We start from the raw sequence: 9,264 nt of genomic DNA, 5'->3' as shown, positions 1-9,264 counted from the left end.
TTTCATTACAAAATTATGAACAAGGTAATGGTCCTTTTATAGTAACCTGAAACAAAATTTTGTGTTTACTTTTTCCTTTGTGCTGAGTGAAGAGTGGTGTTACTAAGGCACCTATGTCGAAAGCAGCCCTTTTCTCATCTTCCTTGCCCCTGTGAAGAATAAAGGTGATTTAAAGGACTACTGACATGAAATTTCCAATTTGAGCAACTATGCAAATAGCTTCTTGTGTATATAATCTTTTAGAAGTTGGAACTTTACTGTTTCATAAAACAATTCCAAGCTTCGCACGAATTCAAAAGGCAAAACGATGCAAAAAAAAGGCAGAACACCAACCCAAGAAAAGGAAATTGATAAACACCACAACACGAGCGAGTACATATCTTGAAACACTTGCACTGCCATGGTCTAACAAGATTGGCCCAGTTCAGTCTCGTAGGAAGAACTGAACATTATGAGTAACTACTCTTTTAATATGTGTGCCGTCTCATGCACTCATAATACAAAAGATTAACGGATACATCCTCTCTGGAAAGAACTTTCAAAGGCACACACTGTGATTAATGTGACATAATTCCCCTTCTCAAGAGTGAATGTATGCACTGGTGGCACAGGTTGGAATTACCAGCTTTTGAAGTGTTTGCTTTTGGCTCTAGCTCCTCTATTACCATATACAGTCGAACACGGGTATATCGAATTATTGTCTATATCGAACTCCTAAACTATCCCCTTGAAAATTCTGTGTAAAAGTATAGGAATTCGTACGTTTATATCGAACCGTATTTTTCCCGACATTGGGTATATCGAACGCCGCGCGAGCAGGAAGGTGCTCTTCGGCGGTCGCTGCACCCCCGATTGAGGTTGAGGAGGATGTGGAGGAATGCGCGGGCATGGTGAAGACTGGCTCGCGGAACTAATCCCCCCTACCTGAACGAATTTGCGCTTGCCCAGTCGGGCCCCGCTACCGGCCGCCGTAGCATTAGCGGACGGAGCCCGGTATGCTAAATATCTCTACGCACACAAGCCCGAATGCTCGGAAAATGTCCTTTTTTTGCGGCTGCGTACGTCCCACGGCTTCCCGAAAAAATAGTTTTTTTTTTCTCTTTCTGGGTCTGGCTTCCCCTGATGTTGTCTCGGGAAAGGGAAGAGGGAACGAAGGCGCTGGCGGTGTCCTCCTTCTTTTGCATTTTGCTGCTGTTGCTGCTGTTTGGCGAGTTGTCCCGCACCTTTTGGATATCACTGTTTCTCTCGGAGATGACCATCGCGAGCGCTTTGTTGGAGTCCGTTGAGAGAGCCTTGGAATTGTTACCTTCAAAGTTCTTGTAGTACGTGCGCGCTGTTCTTCTTTTGCGTGCGTGTTGTGCATGGTGTGCGAAGGCGCAGCGTACTGCTGGAATTTTCTAGTTGTGCAGCCTCGAGAAGATCGAGACCAGTGTCTTTAATTTAATTTCCAGGACGGAGAAGCAGGCCAGGATCAGCGATTTTTTTTTTCACGGAAATAAAGCGTCCTGTTGCGTCGTGAGCGCGGAATTAGTTGTCATTCTTGAATGCGACGATCGGTAAGTGATCGTCCGCCATAAGTGAGGTTTCAGAGCCCATATTTTTTATATCGAATTTTTCATATATCGAACTATTTCGCGATCCCCTTGGAGTTCGATATATCCGTGTTCGACTGTAGAGTATATTGAACAGAAAAATTTGGACCAACACATGATGCACGCACACAGAATTTTTGGCTAGGGGTCAACACATGTCGCATCATGTGATAAAATATACAACAGTGGCAGTGTGTTGGTTCTGCACAACAGGAAAAAACAGCATGGCTGGAACAATGACAAAGGAAAGACATAACACACCAAGAACTCGTGTGATGAAATGCTTGCCAGTGCCCTCTTTGGCATCATAGCAGATCCTGAGTTGTGTACAGTTTTGCTGAGAAGCTTTGTATATCCAAGCCCACATATTGCACATGTGCTAGAATAGGCAGTCTTTCCGGGTCCCCCACCTCACCCTGTCTCGTGAAGCTGCATCTATGGTCCGAAATGCACAAACCCCTTCCCTTCTTGCCCAGCCTCGTGTGCACTATATAAATGTAATCCTCCTGCCCCACTTGACCGACAACCAACTGCCCTTCACACCCCACCAGTACTACCCCTCTTCTGGGGGTGCCATCCACTATACCTGCCGCCACAGGCTTCCTGGGGAGACTGGCTGAGCGCGGATCATGGTGTGGACGTGAAGTCGATGCAAGAACTTCTGGTGGTCATGGCATTCGGGTTAGTGAGGAACTCTGTGAGATTTGCAGACTGGCCGTCTTCTAATGAAGATTAGGAGACGGCCAGGCAACCTGGACTATGGCTGCCTATATAGTACAGATTTCTCTCTCTCTCTCTACCACATTTATAATGCTTTAACGCGCTCATAATAGCCGTGCATACAATGTGCCGCTACCTAGCAAGAATGTGGCAATGATGTGTGTTATTTAAATGCATCAGACTCGCTTCTCACAACAGCAGTTTCCACAAAAGCGAGTGCTTTAAAATGGAGCGCTTGTAATTTCGAACTAAATTTTTATAGGCAAGAAGTCGACTGATTTTTCATACGCAGTGTTTTCGAAGGGTCTTTGACGCCTCATCACATCTAGCACAGCTAGGACATGAGGGGGCCAGCTAGTGGGTAAACCATAATGCTCACAATAATAAAAAAAAAACGGGCACATTAAAGGACAGCAAACAGCGGTAGTTTTTTTTTTCCATTAGTTGTTTTTATTTCGTGCTGTGAGCGTTATCCTCGTGTTGTTTTCAAAACCAATGCATGAACACTTGATTCAGTATCGCTTTGGCACTGTGTCTGTTCCTCTAGCCTGAAAACTAATACGCGCAGTAGCAAGCAAGCACCAGCAGAACAATACTAAGCACTCAAGGTCTGCACAGAATATACCACACACGCATGCTCAGGTTATCAGTTCCGTGCGATTATCACGTTTTTTTTTTTTCTTAAATGTTACGCAGGTAGCAGCTACGTTGAAAGAAAGAACCTCGGGCGATAAACAAACGCCAAGGCGACCGTAGCTGACTAGTGCAACCGCGCATTGCTTGCAACGGCTGCCTGCAGCAATCGCTGCCCATGAAAGCATCGAACTCAGACGCCGAATGCGCCGACATGAAGGGCGATAGCGCAGAGAACGCACCCTGCACTCGGCCCCACCTCATTCGCGCATTTACCATGTGCTACGCCGTCTCCCGCAATCACAAGCCGAATGTGGTAGTACGTCGAGCTCTACGCCCCTATGCACACAATCATCTTCACCTCACAGTATTCGCCATATCGCAGCACGGCATTCGCTCGTGTGGTGATCTCTGGCACATTGATGCAACGTGGCTTGTAGTGCAGAACTAGCGATGGCAAACTTCGTCCTCGATTCTTCAGGAGATGGGTCGGTGTCGTCGTGGTCGCTGTTTCTCCGACGAGGGCTTAGCACGCCGGCTTCACCCGTGAGCTGGCTGGCTCAGGACAGCACAACGCGAAGCCGAGCGTTAGCAGACCGACGCTGCACTTGGTAAGGAAATCATCGTACTAGCGAACACTAAAGTAACCAGCCACGACAACGTAACACGCGGGGATAGCATCACATAGCATCCAAGTTGAGTGCGGAAGAAACTGGGGCGCCCATAACAACACCCGGAAACAGAAACTCGGCACACGGCGCTGCATTGGCTGCATTCGGGCTCGAGGCGTGCGGACAATTTTAAAAGTTATCCGCGCGAGGCGTGCGGACAGTTTTAAAAATTATCCGCGCGAGGCGTGCGGACAGTTTTAAAAGTTATCCGCGCGAGGCGTGCGGACAGTTTTAAAAATTATCCGCGCGAGGCGTGCGGACAGTTTTAAAAGTTATCCGCGCGAGGCGTGCGGACAGTTTTAAAAATAATCCGCGCGAGGCGTGCGGATAGGGACAGCCCGAGGCGTATTCGCCCCGAGCGCGAACACAGTCGGCCCCTGGCGGCGGCGGGACGAACCGCTCCTAGTGTGGATGGCGCTCTCGCGTCGTCTGCTTTTTCACATTGCGTGCGGCGCAAGACGCGTGCTGCACCCGACAAAACAACCAATATGTGTGCTCGTTTGGCAGTAAGCAATGACATAGTTACCTCTGCTTGCGCATTTCCTCTAGAAACGCAATAATCGGCGGCCGTTGCGGCTAATGCACTGGTTTAATTCCACGAAACATCTTCGTCGTGGTCACCGCTTGAGTGTGAAACGTGTTATAAACATTGCTTCCACACATTGCACTTTTCTTATTGTTGAGTGCAGTCGTCTGCCATTGCGGGAACTTCGAAGGGTACTTTTTGAAGGTGGCGTGGTGATTATTTAAAGGATATAAGTTTAGTACGCGAAACGGGTAAGAAGCGACAAGACCTGTGCATACGCGTGCAAATTCCACTCCCTTGTAAAACTGCGCTGTGTCCTTACAGAAAGAAGAAACAAACAAAAACATTTACACTGCACACGACCCATGCGCTATCGCCCATACATTACCGGACACGTATTTTACACCCGCAAGCGCCTGTGTGATCGTGTCCTTCCCGTACCTTTTCTAAAATAAATATCATTTTTGGACAGTCGTTGTTTATACTGAGGACGAGGAAATAAAACTTTATTCAACTGTATCGAGTTGCTAATTACGTATTATTTAAAATACGTTTTTATGAATGCGCAAGACTATTTACAGGGGATTTTTCTGTAAAATTAAGCAGTTGTGAGTTTGCGTTTGTCATGTGGCATTTCGTGTGTCATTTTCATATATATCATTTTTAAATCCGACGTGAATCACCTTGTCTAGAAACGTGTATCACTCAGCATAACCAAATGCCTAATATAGTCACGTCTTAACCTCTTAAGGTGGACCTAAGTTTAAAGAAAGAGGAGAAAACGCGTAATATAATGCACGTTGTTGCCCACATGTGTGAGGGGTGTGTACTATGACTCACTGTTTTTTTTTTAATTTTTCCCCACAATGCTTGCTTTCAATACAATTTTGAAAAAGGCGAGCCACAAATTCTGGACAATCTCGGACCGAAGGGGGGTTAATCAGTTTTGAAAATACGTGTTAAAGTACTGCTTTTTCACCGCTACAGTACACGACGGCTAGTGTGGTTTCGATTGTAAGTAATACTGATAACCATAGTTTGGCTTTTCGCGTTACATGCGTTCTCTTCGCTGCTCTTGCAACGTTGGCAGGACCCCCCCCCCCAAAAAAAAAAAAACCGAAATGCACAGAATTTCATTTTTTAACCAATCCTCAAGAATTAAATGCCAAGACGAAGGCGATATTCAGTTTACAATACAGAGTAGTTACCGGGAACCCGTTACGCTGATTTGCAACGAGACATAAAAAGGAAATCTTTTACTACATCTGCAAAGCGCAACTTCATTTATTGCCATCTTTAGGGTTCGTAAGCGACCTGCGACCTTATACGCACGAATGCAAACACATCTCGCTGTTGCAGGCACCTGTTAGATTTGAAAAGGAACGCAAATGGTCAACAGAGCAGCCGTAACAGAAAATTTGTGCTCACTGTGAGGTTCCAGAAGCTTGGTTTGCACACTGTAAACCTGCTTGTCACTTTGCGAAAACCTAGCTAAACATGAGATGATTGTACTGCGTGCGTTGACAATTCAATTCGACAGTTCACTCGCGACGAAAGCCGTAAATAAGTGATCCGAAACCGTTATTCATCAAACCTTCCTTTAGAGTCACTAAAATTTAATTTAAAAGACCCGTTAGAGCGGTTACATTTATATCTCTGCACTGATCGAAATTCAATAATTGTATGTTGCCTTTCGAACACACAAAAAATATCGTAAGCTGTTAGAAAGAATGTCGGGGCAGGTAGGTGGTGTTACCATTTCAGGGCATCCCACAAATGCAAGAATGCGTCATGCTACCAGTGAAAGCGATTGAGATTGCCGTTGTAAACTGAATTTCAGAGACCGAGGCTTCATGATTTGTTTCTGCTTATGATTTTATTGAAGGCTCAAACTTCAAAGCCATAGTGTGGAAAGATCGAGCTTGCTACGAGCCACGGCGTACAAGTTCATTGTCACTATTACGGCCATTCTGAGATTCCCGATGAGTCGTCGCTTTTTTTTGGCGTAGTAATGAAAACTTACTGCCGCTTCCATGCTATACATTGAACGTTGAGGAACCGAACTACAGCATACCACTCTTGTTTGCACCTTTCGGGCGCACATACGGCGGGAAAAAGGCACGAAGCGCGCCCACAGTGTGCATTCTTATAGGCCGCTCAGCGGAGCATCCACACTAGCAGCGCGACGCTGTCGCTACCTACATGTCGAGCTCGCGGCGAATAGAACCGCGTTTCCCTACTCCACGTGCATTGCAAGCAGAACGTGGAAACTATCTAGTGGAACCTTGCGTAACTGTTGCCGGTTGATTTCTTAAAATGGCGCCAGAAGCTATAGTGGCGCTGGCGACAGCAGGCGACGGCGGAGTGAATTCTTTTTCTGCAGTTGATGAAGTATTTAATTTCGCAAAAGTCAAGCATGTTTGAATTTTTATAAAGGAACACTGCAAATATCACTTCTGTATTGATTTGTTGTCTCATATTTGCGTAATGTCTTGTTCTTCTTCAACAATGTTGACAAGTATGAACATTACACCGGACCAAGACGGGTAGATTTAGCTGTGACTATATAAGACTATTGCGCAGGCATTGTATTGCTTTGGCCGGGTGGCTGAGGGTGCGTTCCAATATACCGTTTAGACAGCTTCGTTGCCGTCTTCGCGGACAGTACGCCATGTCAAGCCTCGTTCCAATTCAAACGAAGCAGTCAAGACTGCTTCAAGGAGACAGCATCGAAGTCAGCAACGATGCAGGCTACCTTCCTGTCTAAACTAATAAGTGACGCCAGCGCCACCTTTTTGCGTATTAATGTTGAAACAAGAGCACTTGTTCCTTTATTTAAATATTTAGTACAAGTTACTAGTGCTGAAGATGACTTTGTTTAATTTTTTTAATTACGTAACGTTAGTAATAACAACGGTAATAATAGTTACGAAACTTGCGGCTTCCGCAACTCAACTTGTCTGCTACGACGCTGTCGTCTGCGCTGGTGTTGTGCTTGCGACCGCGGCGCCGTTCCAATTTTATTCCTTTAGACGTCTAGTTAGACTGCTTCGTAGGCATAGAGTTAATACTACTGTTCGTAGGCTGTCTACGAAGCTGTCCGCGAATTGGAACGCAGCCTGAATCAAGTCACAGACAGACATACAGACAGATAAAATTTTGGGTTTAAGTAGCCCAAGAAAGACTATCGTCTTTAAAAACAGGCACCGTTTAGTCCGTGCATACGTACGTGATAACCACAACTGTCCTTGTGTCGACGATTCTGCGCTTGCGGCAGCTTCTTCGCATAGCAGTGGGAGAAGCCTGATGACTTGCACCAATAGGGAGGCGCATACCTAATGGCGGGAGATTCGAAGCGCTCTGAGCAGACGGCTGGCCGCACCAGAGATGTTTGATGGGTGCTTTCGCAAGCAACGTGGATGGCACTTCATATTCCACTTTTCGCCCAGATTATCAGCTCTTTTCTTGCATGAGCATCTTTGCTTGCGCCTTGTGCGGATTCTCAGCGAGCAGTTGAAGCAGCTGCTAGAGCTGCCTGCACCACTTCACGGCCACTGTCGACGCCATGTTGCCACCTCTTACCGTGCGGCACATACCACTCCACTTGTACCCGTGTGTACCCGCAGCTGTGTCGCCGCACCTGTGGCATGTACTGCAAATTCTCCCAAGAAGAAATCCCTCCATGCGGTTCACGCTTTGCAATGTTGTGCAGATAAGCCACCGCCTTTTCCCTTTCCAAACAGCTGCAGATAGCGAGCTGCGCAAAGCCGAAGATTACAGTACGTTGCACTGATAAGCAGCCGCCTTCAGCATCGTGAACACAAGGTAGGGTAAAAAAAATCCCGCTCGCGTTCTGATCACATTGTCCCGCAGCATCTGTTCATAGATGCTAAAAACATAGCCATGGTCCTTCAAAACACAAACACAACGAAAGTTAGTCGTGCTCGCCGTTTGTAAGATTGCACTTACAATGTGTAAGACCCAACAGCAGCGTCTGATCTGAAAAAAATATAAAATAAAGACCGTACGTATGTTTTTAAGTGCTGTGCGTTTGAGTGATGATAAATATAGGATGACTTGAGAGGTAGGTTGTGAGGTAGTTGGATTTGCGCCCGTTTTGTTTATAGTGCAGTACCGCTTATAATAGTGCGGATTTTTGCGGCTCCCGCAACATACGTTATAAGCGGTCTACACTACATTATGAGTGGTCTACACTGTATATGACTTTTAAACAATTAACTGACCAAAACAAGGTTTCAGTCCCCTGCAACTAACCACACTACAAAACAGCACAGTTGAACAAAATGTGCAATTCCTCACTGCCAAACGCAGGCAGCCTTGACTTTGTGTGCTCCAATGTTTGCTCCTTCCCTTTACAAACCACAAGAGACAAAGGCGGACAGTTTGCATGCAAACTTAGATTGCAAAACACCCTCGGGGAAGTTTAACGCCACGGGGAGGGCGGTTGCGTCAAACATGTCCTCGCAAACCATTACGTGCACGTCACTACCGCCCGGTAGTGACACACTGCACACTGCACAGTGTGTGACCTTACAGGTTGGCGGGCGATCCCAGCATCACCCTCCAGATGAGCACACCGCTGTGGACGTGGGGAAGCATGGCATCCCGCTGCTGAAGCTCCAGGATGAGGCTGGGCGTCAGGGTCAGCATCGTGATGCCAAGGTACCACCGGTCGGTCGACGCCTCCTCCTCTGCATACGCACACCCACCACGGATAGACGTTACCCAAGAGGGGGCACGCCCAAAAAGCACGAACCACAAATTAAACAGGCATAGGGTGACCAGCACATTTTGTTTCGTGCCTCCTCTCCCTGCGTCATTAATGTGCATGAATGTCTCTTTTAGACCCACAGAAAGTGGCCAATTTTCTGGTGGGAATGAAAGAGGCTCCACCCATTCGGGCCTTTCCAGCCTATATCAGCATGATCCAGTATATGCTACCTGCCTCCATAAAAAAAAATTGTTGCAAGGCTGGAGAAACAGCGGAGCTGGGGGTTGACCTAGCTTCTTCCGGTTTTGCCAAGTTTTGCTAGGCTTTGCTATGTTCTTGCTAGGCTAGGCTAAGTCTTGAGGGGTGATGTTCTAGAGCAGCGACACGATG

The 9,264-nt window shown here is 46.7% G+C and overlaps 1 pseudogene across 1 annotated transcript in view; it reads right to left on the bottom strand.

The window, feature by feature from the left end:
• Positions 1–8,693: 8,693 nt before the first annotated feature.
• LOC144172364 (serine protease HTRA2, mitochondrial-like) overlaps positions 8,694–9,264 on the bottom strand; it is a 51,781-nt pseudogene continuing 51,210 nt past the window's right edge. The window contains exon 6 of the transcript XR_013323005.1: positions 8,694–8,854. The product of XR_013323005.1 is annotated as a serine protease HTRA2, mitochondrial-like (transcript). The remainder of the gene's footprint in view (positions 8,855–9,264) is intronic.

This window comes from Haemaphysalis longicornis, unplaced genomic scaffold, assembly GCF_048455015.1.
Source record: "Haemaphysalis longicornis isolate Haplotype H1 unplaced genomic scaffold, Haemaphysalis longicornis Haplotype H1 scaffold_1, whole genome shotgun sequence".
NCBI lineage: Eukaryota > Metazoa > Arthropoda > Arachnida > Ixodida > Ixodidae > Haemaphysalis > Haemaphysalis longicornis.
This window is presented reverse-complemented; position numbering and strand designations above follow the sequence as displayed.